At 40.4% G+C, this 21,719-nt stretch overlaps 1 long non-coding RNA gene across 1 annotated transcript in view; it reads left to right on the top strand.

Moving 5' to 3' along the window:
* Window positions 1-559: 559 nt before the first annotated feature.
* Window positions 560-21,719, top strand: part of LOC307033776 — a 36,845-nt gene continuing 15,685 nt past the window's right edge. The window contains exons 1-3 of the long non-coding RNA XR_013806638.1: window positions 560-1,109; window positions 1,283-1,401; window positions 1,720-1,829. This is a non-coding gene — a long non-coding RNA (uncharacterized lncRNA). The remainder of the gene's footprint in view (window positions 1,110-1,282; window positions 1,402-1,719; window positions 1,830-21,719) is intronic.

A 21,719-nucleotide genomic window follows, 5' to 3' on the forward strand; every position in this document is an offset into this window, starting at 1 on the left:
TATAAAATTGACTCAACATCATATTAATAATAATATATGATACAAATGTAAGACTGACAACAATAATAGTTTGTAAAGGATTTATTGACGTGAATGTTTTGAACAGTGAAAACTTAACACAGAAATCGTAACAGTTTAACCTGGGCGGGTCACATTTTAACCTGGGCGGGTCCCAGTTCCCTGGGAGGATCGGTTTAACACAGATGAAGACTTCTCCATTCAACACGTCCTAACAGATCACCAGAGAACAATACATCAAGTCGCCTTGTTGATGCCTGTTACATCACATTACATTACATTGCATTTAGCTGACGCTTTTATCCAAAGCGATTTACAATAAGTATTCACTGTTCAAAACATTCACATCAATAAATCCTTTACTAACTATTATTGTTGTCAGTCTTACATTTGTATCATATATTATTATCAATATGATGTCGGCATTTTAACGTGGGCGGGTCCCAGTTCCCTGGGAGGATCACAGTTTAACACGGATGAAGACTTCTCCACGCTGCTTTCACACTGTGTGCTTCACTTGGAGGCTGTCTGAAGGTATACACAGATGGACTTGGACATTAACAACGATATTCTGTAATAAGTCTGGCAACAATAGCCGGTTTAAATGATTTATTCAAGCAACTCGTTTGTCTTGTTGTAGTCCTCGCTGTTCGCGTTCGGATATCGCCATTGTAATCACAACCTCACACACTGGTACTGGATGTGCATCAACGTGTTCCTAAGAAGCCACATATACCAAAAGATATATGTAAACGGCAGAAGAAAGCGATCGAAATGTGTATTTCAGTCGAAAGCCACGCACCCCACTGAAACGGGTTGATCGGGAAACAAGTTGATCGGGAAACAAGTTAATCCGGAACACCGGCAAGCGACAACGCACGCCGCCGTGTGTAGGGGCCGTTACACTATAGGTGCGCCGCGTTTGGGGGTGGGGGGGTGCTAGTGTGTTTTTTATGAGAGATAAAAACCATCCCTTGATTGCAAAGTTAATGCAGACTACCTTTGTCCTGTGGCGCAATGAGATCATCAATGATGAGCTACCTGTTGGAGAGATCCTGGAACGCTGGCCTGCCTTGACAATGGAGTCACAGGTGAAAATATTTTATAGATATTACAACTATATAATAATTTTGTGTGCCTTTTTCACTGATAACTTTGGCATGTTTACTCAGATTTAGGATGTCATGTTTCTGTTTATCTCTGCTGCCTTCAGTCCACACATACATTGTACTCTGAATTAAATAGTCATTTTATATTTTGGCAGATTTGTGCAGAGTTTCACAGGATAATGAACCTCAACCTGAACAACCACTTTTACGCGGAGTTGGATCACGCAAAGGCGAAGTGTCTGAAGTTCAGCTCTTCACCGCCTATGACCTCCAGGTGAGTCGGTTAAGCCTCTTGGTGTTTTATTATCATACTAGAGTGGATTTTCTGTGTGTGTGTGTGTTGGGGGTCAGGGGGTCAGCCTGATAGATTTAGATTTATTATTAAGATACTTGTGTTTGGGGAGGGAACAGCAGTGTTAATGTTATTGCACCTTGTTGTTGTGCTAATGAGATACAGGTGGGATCGCAGACGCCTCAATTGCTTCAAAATGGTAATCTCTTCAGTCATGGAAGAGCCCTTGTGATATAAATTGTTGTGTGGCTATGCTGTTTAGCATCCAAAGTAAAACAAAGATATGTTTTCGCACTCAAGGATCAAGGTGACATCCATAGCCGACGTGCTGTTCTCCTCCCTGGTCTGACTGGATTTCTGCATGAGGATGACTCCAGGTTTCTGAGGCTGTGGCAATTGTGGCATGTACAGTAAGTCAGCATAATAACGGTTTTGAATGTATGTGACAGATCACCAAAAAATATAGTTTATATTATAAATATACATACACATACATGCACACAGACACACACAGACAGACACAGACAGACAGACAGACAGACAGACAGACAGACAGACAGACAGACAGACAGACAGACAGACAGACACAGCCAGATACACACACATACACACAAACAGACACACACACACACAGACACACACACACACACACACACACACAATGTTCTCTGTTTACATCCTGCTGCTGTTCATTGAAAAATGTGTTACTGTTCAGCTTCAAGTTAAAGGACTGTTTCCCATATATTATTGTATACTTTTATATGTATAGAGTGCCACAGTGACGCGTTCTTAAACCCGGAGGTAAGCTGCGCATGGGTTCCATCGACAAAAAAGCAATGCAATTTCTCCATAGGATTTTGAAAAACAGCTCAACAACAAAATTATAAAAGTAGGGTAGACATGTGGAGATTATCCGGCTGAACAAAACGTGATCCGTCTCTTAAATGTGTCAACCACAGACCTTATTTGGAGCTGTTTTTCAAAATCCTATGGAGAAATTGCATTGCTTTTTGTCAAAGGAACCGGAAGGAGTTTACTTCCGGGATTTAGGACTCGTCAGTGGCACTTTATTGTGTGTTTATGGTCCAAAAAAATATATCTGGATATTTGTCAAGGTCTTAGCACTGTTTAATTTATTTTGTATTTAAAAGTTAGTTATTTGCTATCATTTATATATATTAGGGATGTAACGATATACCGAATATCGCGGTATCGCGGAAAATAAACTTCCTAATACCGTCGTGAGACCGACAAAATCTACCGCGATTTTTAAAAAATAATAATTTTTGAAAAAAATATTTTTTTTTTAAACACTTTTTTTTTTTTAAACCTTTATTTAACCAGGTGGTCCCATTGAGATCATCGATCTCTTTATCAAGAGAGACCTGTCCAACATGGCAGCAAGTAGGTTACAACATGAAAATAAAACAACAGATAACACAAAGGGACATCGTATTTACAGGGCTAAATTTACACACCTAGAGACATTGACAAGTACCAACCATATATTTATATCTTGCCATGTCAATAAGCCTGGCGTTAGACTTTTTCGCTGTCCGTCATTTTGACAGACAGGATCGTAAAATATCCGTCATAATCCCTTATTACCCGTCGGGTCTGAACAGTTCACGATAGAGCATGCTCGTGAACTGTCAACGGGGGGGGGCGGTGTTATGCCGTGTGTGCATGCACCTCGCGGGACGCGCACAGCGTGAAGCAAAACCTCCCAGACATGTATTGATCTGTACGGCAAATTACGGTTTGGGAACTATATCATTTCCTTTTGGAGGGCATGCATAACACGGCATAACACCAGAGCCTTGCTGTGGGGAAACGTTGGCGCTGTTCCGAGTTTGTTCTAATCTGTCAAAATGACAGACTGCTTTCAGATTTTTCCGTCATTGTTAAATAAAATATTCGGTTAACGCGACCACTGGTGTCCCAGCAACATCAGTACCAAGCGAGAGAGTTGTTTCCAGAGCAGGGGATATTGTAAATGCCCAAACACCCCAGCTTATAAATACCTGGAAATGTGGACATTCTCATATTCCTAAAAACCTGTCTGATGATGCTGAGTGAGTGACTAGTGAGTTTGAGTTGAGTTACTTGAAAAACTAAAGTGAAACTTGATTTATTTTATTGCAGGGTCTGATTATTAAATGTCCTTGTTTATTTGTGAGATGCAGTGGCAAAAAGAAAATGCTTACTTTGTTTGGTAGTACCAGTAGGTACAAAAACACTGGTTTTCTTGTTCCAGTCTGTTACTGTCACTTTGTTTTTGACACTTTAAAATACTGCTATCCTACAAAAAGGCTGTAAAAATCAGATTTATTATGTAATAAAGAAACATTTTCCGAGTAAAAAAATGTTTTATTGAAAAAAAAAAAATTATGAATTTTTTTTCTTCCCTTTATTATTCAATATCGCGATAAATACCGTACCGTGGACTTGTTATCGCGATATTATCGTACCGTGAGTTTTTGGTATCGTTACATCCCTAATATATATTGTTTGGTAAAGTGTGTGTCACTTAATAAAACAGTAATTTACATTTAAATTGTCAGTGTTAAAGTGCTTTTTAATGTTTACTCAAAATGTTAACTTAGGGATTTTGAGTTACAGTTACCTAAAAATGTTGATATAATCGGTTTCAACAAACGTTTTAAGTATTCAACATTCCGTTTTGAGTACTACTCAATTGGCATTTTTTATTCATATTGGGGTTTAGAGATAATACAAATATTTAAGTTAAATCTTCCTGATTTTCATATCTACTGTGCTAACAAAATAGCTAGTTGAAGAGATATGAAAATGTTTAAGTTAAAGATATACTTGATCTTTATATGTACAGTGTTAACAACAATTCTTGTTTAAATAACTTAATATATCCATGTTTCTTTAAATTAAAACAATATATGTGACCTGCTCTATCTAAATCAGTCGCATTGACACATTTTGAGTTGTAGCCTATACACTGCTGGAAAGAGGATATTCCTAGCTTTCTAATGATATCAGGATTGTTTTTGTACTCCAAATATTAAGCGAAATATGTCACATGATGATGTCACCGAGTCATCATTTTGAGAAAAAGGCCTTCAAAGTTTCCTCTTCTCTGGAATCCATCGAACTGATTGATTATTAGCGGAGCAAATAATCAAAATACTACGGAGGGAAGATATTTTAATTTGGATTACTGGTCTGGGGGGAGCTCGCGAGTGTGTGTGTGTGTGTATACGTGTGTTTGTGTGTGTGTGTTTGTGTCTTTTTGCGTTTGTGTGTATTGCGTTTGTTTCCCGGGGAAAACCCTCACGAGAAACACCGGCTGTTGTTATGCCTGCTTTGACGTTAAGTTACTCCGTTCTCCGCTTGTAATTATGCCGTTACAAGCTTCAAAGTTGTATTTATCATCTGAATTTACCGAAACAAGTTTAATATTCTGAAAGCCAAGAATCTGCTTAATTGAAATCAGATGAAAACAAACTGTAACGGATCCTGCCGTGTTATTTATGATTACTCTACGCTTATATTCATAATGTCAGCCGGAGGGAGGGGGGGCGGCGCTGCGGAAGAGCAGATTGCCTGTCATCTTCCCTTTACAAGCTTAAAGAATGTATTTATCGTGTGGGTTTGGAAATAAAAGTTACATATTCTTAAAGCCAATACTTTGTTTGTTTAAAATCAAACAAAACACCCGAATCCCGAAAAAATAGTTTTTTACTCAAATCCACGTTTATTTTGAAATGAGCCGTTGCGACTTCCGACTGATTACGATAGAGCGGGTCACATATTTGTGTCACTTAAAAATGACTAGCAAATAGAACTCAATTGATAAGATTATACTTTAACTTAAAACATTTAAGTTAAGGTACTAACAACATTTCGATGTAATCTGTTTCAACAAAACTTTTGAGTTCTATTAACTTGTCGGGTTTTACACTCCAGCACTTGCACTTCCTTCTGCATCGGCCAATTGGCTTGCTACTCCTTCAACGCGAGTGGTTCCACAAATGTACATTTATATTACAATGTACTTTAACATTAAGATTAACCTTTATTGAAGTCAGTTTCCACTCTGTTTTATTCTTTAATGCATACAGTACAAATACAGACAGGTATAGGTGCACACGTGCACATGCATTTAGAGAGATAACACACCAAAGTAGCTGCCAGTCTGTTTGGAGCCAGGGAGCAGTTGGGGGTTTGGTGCCTTGCTCAAGGACAACTCGACAGGGCCTAGGAAGGAAACTGGCACGTCTCCTGCTTCCAGCGTGTCTGATGTGCGGCTGAGCAACACTGGAACCCCCCAAGGAACTGTGCTGTCACCATTCCTGTTCACCCTCTACACCTCAGACTTCCACTTCAACTCCGGCTCATGCCACCTACAGAAGTTCTCCGAAGACTCCTCCATCGTCAGCTACATCACAGATGACAACGAGGAGGAGTACAGGGCCCTGATGGAGAACTTCGTAGGCTGGTGTGACAACAATCACCTCCAGCTCAACATCAGCAAGACTAAGGAGTTGGTGGTGGACTTCAGGTGGAGCAGGAAGAGGCCTCTGACCCCCATCACCATCAGGGGGGAGGAGGTGGAGGTGGTGAACAGCTACAAGTTCCTGGGAGTGCACCTCAACAATAAACTAGACTGGAGTGACAACACTGAAGCTCTCTTCGGGAAGGGGCAGAGCCAGCTGTTCTTCCTGAGGAGGCTCAGGTCCTTCAGCACGAGGCTGCTACAGATGTTCTACCAGTCTGTGGTGGCCAGTGGGCTCTTCTTTGTTGGGGTGTGCTGGGGGGGAGACAACAACAAAAGGGAGAGATTTTTACATATGTCTGTAAAGGATTTTGGTTTCAGTTGTGTGTGTGTGTGTGAGCAGGCTCGGATTGGCCATCGGGAGATTCGGGACTTTTCCCGGTGGGCCGCTGCCGTTGGTGGGCTGCTGCCTTTGGTGGGCAGCTGGCTCTGGCATAGGTGGGCCGTGGACTTTCACAGCGCCACTGCGCAGGTAAGCCGCCGCAAACACCCACCGTTGCGAGGCTCTGGTTGGTCCGGCGCAGCGGTGCTGTGAAAGTCCACCGCCGTTACGAGCCTCCGGTTGTAACACTCCACTACCGCCCGCGAGGACCCAGGTTCGATTCCGGCCTGTGGTCCAAAGAATGTATTTTTTTTTTTAAATAGAAAAAAATTATAATAATAATCTCACGTTCATCGCGCACCGCACACTTTGAGAAACGCTGGTTTAAACTGATGGCACAAAAGCTTAATGGCACGCTCCCCTTGTTCGTAGAAGTTAAAACATGATTTTAAGTGAAGATCTCCACACTGAAAAAAAGGGGAAAGTGTGGTTGTTCAATTTGCAAATATGCATTTAATATATGAAACATCATTTATTCATGTTAGTAGTTATATTCATCCCGCTTCCATCACATTAGTATGCATAAAAAGTGACAGGTCACACCTCCCCCCATTATGCAAATGAGCTCATTCCCGCCTCCCCTTTGATCAAGGTGTGAGATCTCAAGTAGGTGTGATATCCCAAGTAGGTGTGAGATCCGTCGATAGGAGGGGGGTGATGTGTATTCACAGGTGTGAAAAGCCCCCACTGTTGCGCATTATGGTGTATAATAAAAAATGTTTCAATCACATTAGTATGCATAAAAAGTGAAAGGTGGGCCCGCCCGTGTGTGTGTGTGTGTGTGTGTGTGTGTGTGTGTGTGTGTGTTTGTGTGTGTGTGTGTGTGTGTGTGTGTGTGTGTGTGTGTGTGTGTGTGTGTGTGTGTGTGTGTGTGTGTGTGTGTGTGTGTGGGGGGGACCTTCACTCCTGAGCTATAGGTGCCTGTCTTAACACCCCATGGCCCTGCAGTCGGCCAGAGGCTGTAAGAGTCCTGGAAAGCAGGCAGGCACCTCGTTTGAGAGATGACTGTGTGTGTATTAGAGAGCCTGAGGAGACACATTTTTACCGCCCATGCTTGACTGTTTATCTGTGCACTTTCAACTGTATACAATACAACACAAAAATGCCCAGTGCTGCTAAGAAATAAGTTCAGAAAGCTCTGAAAGCTCTAACAAAAGTAACTCTCCAGGTATTTCAGACAGAGTATGCGGATTCGGTCTGATCAGAACAAAGAAAGCACCTTTTGCCTTCCTAGTCAAGAGTGTTGATTAAGTTAGTCTGCACACACTCCCTTACTGTCACACTTTCCTCTTACTATGGCCAGTGTCTGTAAAGGTGGGGGAGACTGTCGCCCCCCTTCCTGCCATCTCTCTCTGTTTCTGCTGATGTGTAAAATATACAAAATAACGTTGTATATACTTACTCTCTTGTTAAAAGGCGATGAAGTTTGCAGCGTAAGCCAGCCATCAGTGTTCTAGTTTTAAGGCTTTGCACACTCCCTTACTGTAACCCTTACCTCTTCCTATCGCTGTCAGGCCTTTTGGTGTGTGTGTGTGTGTGTGTGTGTGTGTGTGTGTGTGTGTGTGTGTGTGTATGTGTGTGTGTGTGTGTGTGTGTGTGTGTGTGTGTGTGTGTGTGTGTGTGTGTGTGTGTGTGTGTGTGTGTGTGTGTGTGTGTGTGTGTGTGTGTGTGTGTGTGTGTGTGTGTGTGTGTGTGTGTGTGTGTGTGTGTGAGCCTGGCCCTGCCCCCTCCTCCCCCCTTCCTGCCATCTTATCACTAGACAGTGGGGGGGGGGGAGGGGTTCTCTCTAAAACACAGTGTCTGTAAAGGTGGGGTAGACTGTCTCCCCCCTTCCTGCCATCTCTCTCTCTGTTTCTGCTGATGTGTTAAATATACAAAATAACGTTTTATATACTTACTCTCTTGTTAAAAGGTGATGAAGTTTGCAGCGTAATCCAGCCATCAGTGTTCTAGTTTTAAGGTTTTGCATACCTCAAAGTGTGTCTAAAAGTATCTTGTCAAGAGAAAAAAGCCAAAATCCGCCTAGGCCATTAAAAAGAAACCGAATTCCACGTTTTACAAATGAACAGACACAAATGCAGACTTGACTACTTGGCAGTTGATTAAAGCAGATTTGTCCTTTTTCATCTCTCAAAGGTTTGGGTCTTGTTCAACAGTGGGTACAGAAATATATTCAATATACAGTCATTTGTACGTAAAGATTTTTTAAGTTGTAAGCACTTAGAAATATACGTTTGATTGCATTTAAAGTGGCTGTAGACAACTTATCATAATGAAGTAGTTGATTGCACAAATTTGTAATGGATGTAAAATAAAGAGGACATTAGCATTTAAATTGGCTCCCTATAAGACTTGCTTTCTCTATGAAATTATGTCTGGCTCTGAGTAGTGTTCTCCCTTTCACAATAAAAAGCCCAAACACAATACTTTCTGAATCACTGCAGGAAGTAATGTGCTAAAATGCAAATACAAATAGCTTACAGGAGCTCCCAATTAGTTGAACAATTGGAAAACCGCAAGGACTGTGGAAACACCTTCTGGCAAAGGATTGTGGATGCAAATTATGCAAAGAGGAAGAAAAAACATTCTATCTAAAGCTATATAACACAATCTACGTATTGACAGTATGAGTACAACAAAAACAGTATGCATGTTGATGCAAACGACGATGTTCAGTAAACGATCAATCAAAATCTAAGGATCCAATGTATTTTTAAATGGAGCAGAAATATAACTAGTCTCCCAGTTCAAGTATCTTGAACAGGGAGTGTCATATTGGACTCGCACTTGACTTTTTAAGAAACATATCCAGAAAGTATCCAATACCATTAAATTCAAATTGCAACATTTTAAACAAATTAGACCTTTTCTTAACTGTCAATGCTGCAAAGTCATACCTCCACTGTATGATTCTATCCCACATTGAATACTGTTTTACAAACTGGTCGTTTGCTTGTGCCACACACCTGAAACCCATAGAACAGCTGTTCAAGAGAGCTATCCAGGTGTTTGACAGAAAGCCACAGTCATACCATCACTGTACCATCCTTGAAAATCACAATTTCTTGAGTTTTTGACAATTTTAAGCCTTTTAAAAGTATGTGTTTTTTAAATAATATTTACATGGGCTGGCTCCCCTCCCCTTGGGGGAATTCATCCACAGAAAACACACTGGACGCAGTACTAGGTCGGAAACCAGAGGAGACTGTGAAGTCCACCACAGAATGTCCTCTCCATTAAAGGCAGCTCATTGTGGAATAGCCCCCCAACGGAGATACGGGATTGTCCCACTCTCAATAGTTTTAAAGGTCAACTTAAAGAATGGTTGAGCAACACACAGACGTATAATCACCGCTAAATAAATGGACTTTAACACAGGGGTATCTCCTCTTGCACTTTATGTAGCGCTTTTATCTTATCTTGCACTTTATATATCATAGCTGCTACATTGTACTGCCATGTGGTAAATGCTTGTATGCTGCTCATTCTCTTTCTGCATATCATGTATTTATTTTTGCTGTGTATATATATATATATATATACAGATGGAGCACTGAATTTCAGACTCCAGCTTACAGCTTCCTGCCTACAACCTGCCAAAGACCAGTATAGAGGAATGTTAAGCCCTCCCACTATTTTCCAAGAGGGCGTTGCCAGATTTTGCATGCTGCTCATGCTCTTTCTGCATATCATGTATTTATTTTTGCTGTATATATATATTTAAATGTCATGTTCTTATATGCTGTATGTGACGGGACTATAGATGGAAATTAGCTCAAAGCTAAAATCCGGCTCATTTACACTTGTAAGCATTATTTTTGTTTTAAAGTGTTCATCAATGTGCACTACGGTAGCCCTGAAGAAAATTAAACATTAAAATATGTTATCGATGTCCCCATTCCCAGTTTGTTTTGGGAATAATTGCGATGTTTTACTATGTTTTGGTAGGTCTTGACAAAACAGAATTTTTTGTAAAAGACTGCGACTCTAAAAGGCAAGTTTGTGATTTTAACACTGTTTCGATGAAACAATACTTGATACAATATTACGACTTTTTGCCATATTCTTAACACAATATACTGTGTTTCTGTGTTTTTTCAGTATTTCAGTGGTTTCACTGTTTTCTGTGTTTCTGTGTTTCCATGTTTCTGTGTTTCTGTGGGGGTATAATACGCACGTTTCAATACACATGTATCATACATCTTCACTATTACCCTCCCCTTGTTATAATGAAGACAACAGTGCATGTGAAGGGCTGTAATACACATGTATCAGACACACTCCCCTTGCTATAATGAAGACAACAGTTTTTCAAATGTAAAAAACACTTTTTTTGTTCTTTTTTTTTTTTAAATGTCCTATTTACATTTACATTTTTTCACACACAAAATCAATAGTTATACTGATTGTAACATCCCCAGGACCGTCTCCAGCTTAGTATTCCCCAGATTCATGGAAATATCATGATGGAGTTTTTTCACTTCAGTCAAAATATTCATGTGTATGCTGTTTTTGAAACAAAGATGCATTACATCTACAAACAGAGCATACAATGAGAGCACATGAAACACTTTTGATGTTTGTTTCATTTCTTCGGTAATGTTACAGAATGTTTCGGAAAATGAAGATTCCAGGACCGCTTTAAATGTTTTGTTTACAATCGTTTCCCAATGACCAGGAATAGTACTGCCAGAACTAACGATATCCAAAATGTCTTCTAGTTTACAAACTTCAGCCATTCTGTTTACACGGGGAGCACTATTCACTCTGTTTTCAATCGTCCTCATCACCACACTTATTAAAAGGGTATTGACTACATTCTGATCAATATATACCGAGCGTTTTGCATAGTAGTTCCCCATTTTTATTTTACTTTAAAGAAAAAGTCAATGTATCGAAAAAGAAAAAATCCCTGGCTTCAACCAACCGCAGGTTATTAGTCTTCTTCTTCTCCATCCAACTCGGCATGGATCTTTTCAAGTCTCTCCTTGAGTCTACAATTTTTGAGATTGTGCAGAAAAGCCTCTGAAGCGCCTTGGATCCTCCAATCATCCGTGAAAATTTCTTTATCAATAAGAGTCTGGTCGATCTCAGTAATGAAGTCGGTGAGCCAGAGTCTTTTCATTGACGCGTTGTAATTGTTTCTGAAGAAAAAAATCGGGCATGTCATTCAGACAATCGTGTTGCCTCTGGCCGGGGTGACTGACTCGGCATCCGTTGCATATTTCTTCTCTGTACCGATGTATCCCCCTCTCCCAAATATCAACCAACACTGATTTTACTGTGTCCATAAACAGAGACGTCTTGGCCCAAGGAGCAAAATAAGCAGCAGTAGTACTGCAAGATTCGGGTGTCCAGAATGGTGGTGATGTTGGTAGTCCAGGAGTTTGTTCCTGGCTGCAACTCACGGGGGGAGACTTGGTTTTTCTCAGATCCATAGCTAGTTTTCAAACTGTCGTCTTAGTGGGGTCCTTAGTTTTAGATGCTTTGCTGAGTGGAGGGAGGGACTTATTGCGTTGAGTCGGGGGAGTCATCTGTAGAATTGAGAGTTTTTTTCACCAGTATAATGTCCCTCGCTGTTTAAGTCTTTCTTTTTCAAAGTTATTTTTCATCTATCATTTTCAACCAAGCAGCAAGAGGTGAAATTTAAGAATAAGTAATAGTTTGTCACGATTTTACGGGGAATAGTCAGAGCGCAATGTCACATCTTAAAGACAGCTTGAACTGGATAAATGGTTAGTCTTCAAACATACCGTACGTTCTGCATTTTAGTATATCTGGCCAATTGGTTTAGACCCTACTGCCCTAGACGCATGCTCTCAATAGGGAAGTCACGCTTTGGGAAGAGGTGTTTCATTTCACAGATCCACCTTGATTCTTGTTGTGCTGGCTGAAGGAAGAGGGACGGGGGAGGAAAATTCAGAGGATGAAGAAGCAGAAAAATAACTTGTTTTGTAAAACGGACAGCACGTCAGTTTCAAGGAAAAGATGACACTGTGTTTATGCATGACATGCAAAATATCTTGAAGCCCTACAACCACAAAAAAAAAAGGTACAAGTATATTGTGTTAAAAATATGGCAAAAAGTCGTAATATTGTATAATGTATTGTTTCATCGAAACAGTGTTAAAATCACAAACTTGCCTTGCAGAGTCGCAATCTTTTACAAAAATTCTGTTTTGTTAAGAGCTACCAAAAAATAGTAAACATCGCAATTATTCCCAAAACAAAACTGGGAATGGGGACATCGATAACATATTTTAATGTCTAATTTTCTTCAGGGCTACTGTAGTGCACATTGATGAACACTTTAAAACAAAAATAATGCTTACAAGTGTAAATGAGCCGGATTTTAGCTTTGAGCTCATTTCCATCTATAGTCCCGTCACATACAGCATATAAGAACATGACATTTATATATACAGATGTAGCGATTCATTTCAGACAGTTTGAAACGCGAGGGCCGTGATTGGTACGTGATCTGCCCTCGCTCAAGGGAAAACCTCCAGTTTGACTTGAGACCGCCCCCGTGATAGATAAATGTAATTATAATGAAGCCAGCTGCAATGGATCATTGATCCACCAGGGGGTGCAGTGGGGTTCCACACTGGAGCTCATGTGAAATAAAGTCAGATACAGTACGCTGGATGTACAGCGGAACTTTGTTAAGATCCATATGTCACGGATATCATACTCTGTGCTAAATAAGAGACATGTAATCATTTACAAAACATGACCATGTTGTTATTTAACAAAATAATGTTGTTTAGTCGAAAAAAACGAACAGGAGGAAATGCAGCCCGGCTCTCGATTTGTAATCCTAATTTAATCATCATCTTCACCACGATCATTTATGTTTATGTTTGCCGAATTGACATGAAATCACTGACACATATGAATATACTGTATTCAACTTCATTAAAACGTTATTAACGTGCCTAAACTCAGTAATTCACTAAAAATATTTATATTTTAATGGAGTTTCGTCGGCAGATCAGGATCCCAAAGCGTGGCGGAGGGATCCTGATCTGCATGACGGGTACTATTTTCCCCATAAGGAACAAGTCGCTGCAAATTATCCCGCTAGTAGCGACATGACTCCCAGTATTAATTGAAATGCTTTTACGGATTTAGAAAATGTTGTTATTGATTTAAAAAATAGTTGTATGTATTGATTTAAATTGACATGCATCCGCTAAGAAAAATAGTCCGTTGTTACCGTTTTTTAAACAATCTGAATGAAACGGCAGCTCTCAGCTGTGTATTTACACAACTAATGGCCCATCAACCACAGCTCTCTCCCCCCCCTCCCCCCCTGATCTTTCTTCTCCAGCAGCTAAATTAACTGGATGTTACTCTGAGTGACCATAGACTGTATGTGACAAGCTTACAGTTAGTGACGTAACAACACCATAAAAACTGGTGGGTTGAAAGCAATACGGGAGGTAAAAATAACTAGAATAATTGTGATTCATTTATTGTGGCTTTTATGTTTTTAGGTATAAAATGTTATGTAATTCAGGCTTATAGTTCACCCTTCTCTAAAAGCCTTCAACAATGACAATATTCATTGTAATTTAATAAATCCTTCCAACACACATTGTAAAAAATTGCCTACTGTAAGTTAAGAAATCATTCCAATATGTACATCTTCTGATGTAACAACAATAACATTATAAATAGTAACATAGCTGAACATGGTATTGCACATTTAGCTTTGAGTGTTACTGACCTGAGATGTTTTTATTACACGAATTAAGGTGACTGAGGCTTTTTAACATACAGGGATGCAAACTCATCAGGTATGAAAAAGGTGACAAAGATCCGAGCCCCCGGCTCCCCCACCCCACGGAATAACAGAGGATTTTAGCAGTCAGAACAACTAAAGCAGCAGTGTTAATAATAACAGAAACGCCAAAGAGTCACATCTAATATAAATATATAAAAGCATTTATTTTAAATTGTGTAGCAGTCAGTTTATAATTTTGGCAGCACTGTTGAGCATTTTGAAAATGTATTTTCATGCCTCTGTGCAAGGCTTAAGTCTTTCAATCTTTATAACCACATGGTGTAAAGCAGTGGTCACCAACCTTTTTAAGCCCAAGATCACCGACCTCGGCCTAGGTGAAAGGTGAGATCTACCTATTGCAGAATTGAGTGAAAAAGACGTCCCAGACAATGCTTCCAATTTGAGGCCTTTTATATAGGCTAATTGCATTTGAATTACTGAAGGCTCCATAATCAGCTCACGGCATATAGGCAGGGGTAAAGTGCTATTGGGGGGTGGTCCTCACCTCCTCTAGGGGGGTCCTCAGGAAGATTATTTTTTAAATATTGAAGTTGAAAGCATCAATCTGGTGCACTTTGAGAGCAACATGAAGAGATCGGATACCTCTCTCAGCACGCATATGAAACAGAACTGTAAACAGATTTTCTTTTTCTTTATGGATATTTTACAAATCACTCCCCTTTTAAACTGTATTCTTGTTTTACTGCCATATAGTATTTCATACCTGTTTTTCATTTATTCTCTTATTGTTTGTATAACTATAATGATCATATGAAGGTATGCCGCGGAAATATTATTTTGAATAATTTGTGACAAAACCGTTCTAAACACTCAGAGTCCTTTAGCTCACCTGAGCCCCTCAGTCTGACGGGAGAGGACTCTCCTCCAGCTTGTTGTGGAAACAGCTCCTTATGTCCGTTATTGCAGCTAGCTAACCAGATGCTAACATCACGGTCCCCGCTAGCACCGGTCCCTCTCTCTCCCTCTCTCCCTTCTCTCCCACTCCCTCTCTCCCTCTCTCTATCACACTAAATGCGCTATTGCCACACACACACACACAGAGCCGAGCTTGAATGACACAAGCACACGTGTATTTCCATGCAACTCTCTGATTGGTCTGGTGTCTTGCCTCTGTTGCGTTCACTGAACACGGGAAATTACAGTCCTGCCGATGTCTCTTGTGTCATGATGAGGTTCACGTAAAGCACGGTTAATGTATTATATTATTGAGGTTTCTCAAATAAACTTCAATCAAGTGGCACCTGCTAACGGGGTGGTGGATGATAGGTTTATATCTAAAAACGTATTTTCCAAACATTATTATTTTAATTTAATTTTCTTTCTTTTATTACTTTTTTTTAACGGTCCGCGATCTACCCGCACCACACTCGCGATCGACCGGTCGATCGCGATCGACTGGTTGGCGACCACTGGTGTAAAGTAACTAAGTTCATAAACTCAACAAGTACTATACTTGGGCACAATTTTGAGATACTTGTACTTTATTTAAGTATTTCAATGTTTTGCTACTTTGTTCTTCTACTCCACTATAGTTCAGAGGTACATGCTGTACTTTTCCTCCACTCCATGTATGTAATACCTTTAGTTAGTTTACAGATGTGGATGAATGATGTGAAATATAATCAAGTGTTAATTCCGACTTTAGTTCCACCTGGAGTAAATCCACAAGCTACCCTGCAGTATACAAAGTCATTCAAACTAGCTGCACCTTTACCAGCTTTGAGAACACTTTCATGATCAATCATTATAAAACATATCATATCTATTATTCTGAAATGAACCAATCTGCACAATGACTACTTTTACTGTCGCTACTTTCACTATATTTTGATGATAATACTTTTCTACTTTTACTTGAGGAACATTTTGAATGCAGGACTTTTACTGTAACAGAGTATTCCTACACTCTGGGACTATTACTTTTACTCAAGTACAAGATCTGAGTACTTCTACTTTTACTCAAGTACAAGACCTGAGTACTTCTACTTTTACTCTCGTACAAGATCTGTGTGCTTCTACTTTTACTCAAGTACAAGACCTGAGTGCTTCTACTTTTACTGAAGTACAAGATTTGAGTAGGCTACTTCTACTTTTACTCTAGTACAAGATCTGTGTGCTTCTACTTTTACTCAAGTACAAGATCTGAGTACTTCTACTTTTACTTGTACAAGATCTGTGTGCTTCTACTTTTACTCAAGTACAAGATCTGAGTACTTCTACTTTTACTCAAGTACAAGACCTGAGTACTTCTACTTTTACTCAAGTACAATATCTGAGTACTTCTACTTTTACCCAAGTACAATATATATATACTTATACCACCTCTGTTTATAGCCTATGAAAAAAACTATTAGAAATAGAAGGCTAAAGCTAACGTATAGTGACAATGTATGCTAGCTAGCTAGCTCAACGATTCCTTAAATAATATTGCCACAGAAAAACTTTTCAGTTCACATCACGCTCTGACGCTCCGACAGGGAGCTCTGCTCTGAACACCTGAATGGCCCGTTCTAACAGCTGTTCACCAGCGGTCCAGTCTGTGCCACAGTGACTCCGGACGCACAGTTATTATTAACGAACGCACCCGTAGGTAATGTAGCTGCTGAAGCTAGACCATCATCTCGAAGCAGCAGAGCCTTATTATACATCCATGAGCAGAGCCAACAGGCAGGAAGACTCGAGCACACAGCTCGTACTTCATTATAATATATAACAAAAGAACACCATGCGTGTCATGATGGCACATAACAGCTCACGGCCGCAGATTAATCCGGGTCCCAGACCCCAGTGCTTGAATTGGGCCGGTACTCACCGGTACGCAGTACCGGCACTTTTTACCCATGTGGTACCGGCACTTCTTACTAAATGCCGGTACTCAGCCGCCGGCAATATACGTATATATTGTAAACACAACGCAGCGCAAATGTGGGTCTGACTCTGCCTCACAGAGGGTGACTGGCTGTCTACATGACGTGGCCTGCCGACATTGCCACTTTCATACAGATCATACTAATGCCCTCGATTGGTCTCTGTGTGTCATTCAAGCTCGGGAGGGTGTGTGTTGGTGTATGTGTGGCGCGAGCGAGCGAGAAAAAGCGTGCGCACCGGTTACGTGTATTGTTGTTAGCATCTGGTGCTAGCTAGCTGCGCTAACGGATATAATGAGCTGTTTCAACAACAAGGTGGAGAGAGAGTCCTTTGCTGTCAGACTGAGAGGCTGAAAACTACAGCTCTGGTGAGGTAAATTACTCTCTGAGTCTAGATAGTTAAATTAGTTTAAGTTATCTCAGTGGGTCTCAAACGGTTCGGTCACCATTTATGTAAACACATATTTCCATTTGAGGGGGTATTGATTAGTAAAATATGCATGAATAATACAAACAAAATGTTAACTAGGTGAAAAAAGGTAAGATAAACTTGTTGAGAGCTAAAACTAGTCTTTGCTGTTGCCTCAAAGAGGAGCAGGGGGGAGGGGAGGGTGACAGGAGAGGCCGTTTCAGGAGCCCAGACACACTCACAACTATAAATGAGCCAAAAACAAATAAATAAACAAGTTTCAATGTTTTTTCATATTTGATATTGTATGTTATTGGTTATGGCCATGTACTTATGATTTTATGATTATTTAAATGTATACATTTTTGTTTCATATGGGTGTAGTCTCTTTATTTCCCCCTCAAAATGCACCAGATTGATGCATTTAAGTCCAACATTTAAAAAAAAATCTTACCGGGGGAGCATACCCCCGGACCCCCCTATAGGATTTGAGGCCCGGCCCCACTGTTCCCAAATAGATTTGCAATTTTTTTTAAACAGTAACCCATCTCCATATGTTTCTTTTTGGGTATTAGATTTAAACTAGAGGGCTATCACTTTGTGCAGCAACGCTATTGACAAATAAATCCAGCAAAATGGCACAAAAAACTGGTAGTGGCCTCAGGGACGAGGAGTCATTTAACCAGCCAGTAGGAATCAAGCTTTACTTTCTTTTATATCCATAAAGAAAAAGTAAATCTGTTTACAGTTGTTTCATTATGGATGTTGAGAGGTATCCATATATCTCTTCATTTTGCTCTCAAAGTGCACCAGATTGATGCATCTAACTTCAATATTTTTAAAGAAATGTTCCCGGGGGAGCATGCCCCCGGACCCCCCTAGACTAGAGGGTGTCAGGTCCACTCCCCACTTATAAAAATAGCACTTTACCACTGCACCCCCTCTAATCTCAGATGCACCCTGAGTCATTTTGTTTAAGTACAGTGAGCCTTTCTAAAATATACAGTAAAGAGACAAACCCACCAGCATTATAGGATATTCTATGACTTTGTGCCAAATACTTGTTGCTGATTTAGAGTACTGGCACCTTTTTTATTCCAATTCAAGCACTGCCAGACCCCCCCATACCCCAAAAATATTTTTATTGCAGATCTACATGAATCACACAAACGGCGAATTTCGCCGAAAGGTGACAAGTTTGCATCACTGAGCATAGACAGAGCACAACTGAAACATAACATCTGAGATGTAACAACATAATACACTTTTTGGGGATGCTTGGGATGTGAGTGAGGGACACGGCTTAGAACGGGCGTGTCGCCTGGCAGGACAGGAGAGTGTGTGCACCAGACTGCCTCGATCTATGAATTCATGTCCGTGACACTCACTGCTGCCCACAGCTGTTTTATAGGAGGAAATTCCTTCACTTCATGAAAGTGTTTTAACCACACACACCTCTACACACACATGACGGGTGTTATTTTCCCCATAAGGAACAAGTCGCTGCAAATTATCCCGCTTATTACACGGCCACATTCTCAACAAAGTAACATGACATGACTCCCAATATTAATTTAAATGCTTTTATGGATTTAGAAAATGTTTTTATTGATTTAAAAAATAGTTGTATGTATTGATTTAAAAAATAGTTGTATGTATTGATTTAAATTGACATGCATCCGCTAAGAAAATTAGTCCGTTGTTACCGTTTTTTAAACAGTCTGCAGTCGGCAGTTCTCAGCTGTGTATTTACACAACTAATGGCCCATCAACCACAGCTCTCTCCCCCCCTCCCCCCTTGATCTTTCTTCTCCAGCAGCTAAATTAATTGTAGGTTACTCTGAGTAACAAGCTTACAATTAGACACAACACTGTCATTGCAAGTGACCCTCAGTTAGTTGACTTTTATGTTCAACTGCTAAATTCGTTACTGATAAAAATGGGCTTCTACTGTACCTAATTACCTTAACACTAGAACCGCCAGAGGTTTTTGTATAGGCCTACCTAAACCCGTCAAATCCCGCTATTAGAATGCAATTTTTAACAACATAGGGTGCTACATAACACACTTTCAGGAAAAGTCAGGGACTGGGAGACTTTAATATTTTATTGAAAAAAAGTTACATTGCACACACACAACACACATCACACAAATTGACCCGATTGGCGGTTCTAATGTTAAATAAACTCACTAATTAATTAAACCAGTTCAATACGCATTATTATATTCTTATCATTCTTTATGAGTGCAGAAATAGTCTTAAAATCAGATCTGTTTTTTAAATGAAATCTGACGGCAGGCAGTTAGCTCTGACCACCTAGGATAAATGCGCCACACCTAATCGCTGGCCATTCAGCCACAGACACTGTTCGAAATGGCGGGGAGCTAGGGGGAGCTTGGTTCCCTCGAAGAGGGAGGGAGCTCCCCTGAAGGCTGACTTTGAGATAAATAGGGGGAGCCCAAAACAATCGTGCATATTTGTGTCACACAGATTAGAAATGTTGAGTTTCTGTAAATAACAGTTCTTGAAATAAATAATAGTTATTGTTCATTACAGTTTCTGAATATTTGTTTTATATTTGTGAATATGTCTGGGCGCTGCATTCTTACTTACGTTGCTATGGTTATGACGGTGATGCCAGCGCGGTATTTGAAATGTTCATATTGATATTTTTTTTAATTCTGGCTTTGTAATAAAAGATATGGCAAAACGAAAACAGCCAAGCGTCACAGCTTTTGGATTCACAAGCAAAGAAGCGAAGGAGTCTAAAAATGACAACGTGAACGGAAAACAACTTTTAGTTGGCCGGCTGTAAGCGGCGTTAGGGTCGAGCTTGACAGCTCCACACCGAGGGAGAGTCCTGCCGATGCGGAGCCTGAAGAGGCTTCAACAACGGCCACATTCGCCGGCATAGTGACACCGTCTGTATAAGTAGAAGAGTGTTTTTATAGCAATTGATCGCATCCGCGCTGCTGCGCCAGTCAACAGAGCGTGCGTGTGACATATTTAGTAGCAGGATGTGCACTGAAAAATAGGGCTCCCCGAAAGCAAATGGGTAATTCGAAAACTGACAGAGCTCCCTCTATACAAATCAAACTGTAGACGGTGTGAAAGCACCTATTGTTTTAAATAATGGTCGGAATGTGACCTGTGAGCCTTCTGAATTACCGTGGGACAGCACATTCTAAACTAAAATGTTCAATCAATAAAGTAACATCTTATCTTATCTTAATAATATCTTCATATTAATAATAATAATAAATCATACAGTATGTGTCCGAAAGGGAGCAGGAGGAAGCAAACACAAAAATATACAAAAAATATACTGCATATTAAAGCAAACGATTGTAAAGGTAAAAGTATGAGCATAACAAATAAAGAAGTGTAATGTAAACATTTACATTATAATTATGATTATTTAATATATAAAGACTATATATTATTGAATTACAAGATTAGATATACTTTAGTTGATCTAAAACAGGCATCCTCAAAGTCCGGACTCCGGTCCGGATCCGGACCGAACCACAACTGTCTCTGGACTCTGAGCAAATTATACTTTTCATATGCGAGACATCGCCACAACGCAACGAGTCAAAATGTTCCGCTGTGTCCAACAACAAACCACGCTCTGCATGTCCGACTGTTCCACTGTCTGTGTGTGTCTGTCAACACATTGGTCCAATCCCATTCAGCATCCCGTCAGAGTTGTTTTCCCCCACCAACAGTCTGCGAATCAGAGGCACAGTAGGGCGGGTCTTCGCGGAATGCGGGTGGGAAAAATGCGTGTGTTTAAAAAAAAAAGTCAGAGCGAGAGTTAACGGCTCATCTAGTTGCATCTGTACTTTAGAGCTCTAGTAGCCTAGTTTCACCTACTGGGGGGGCAACTGCTACCCTCAAAATAGGCCTTGCCACCCCAGCTGCCACCCCAGTTGGCAGCTTTGTTTTTGAAAGAAAAGTTGTGGCTCATCGGACATTTATAAGAGAAAGTCTCTCATGTCCGAGTACAAGTGAATGCAGCACAAGACGCACGCCTTGTAACCCCTCCCCCGGCCCTGGCGCGAGCTTGGAAATATGATAGGCGGCGATTTCATTTGAACGGTAGCCTACGGCGCAAAACGAGAAGCATTCGGACCCAAGTACTGAAGGAATGAGGTATTTGCGGTCTGCAATGACAGAGAAGAGCCTGTCAGGTTGGCTGTACTCAGCATTGAATCAAAACGCACTAAAGCTGTTGATCTTAATCAGTGTGTGAGGCGTTTTGCTGAACAAGATGGTAATCGCCGCATTCAGCTGTAA

The sequence above is a fragment of the Notothenia rossii genome (genome assembly GCF_949606895.1).
Source record: "Notothenia rossii genome assembly, chromosome: 1".
NCBI classification, from domain to species: Eukaryota; Metazoa; Chordata; class Actinopteri; order Perciformes; family Nototheniidae; genus Notothenia; species Notothenia rossii.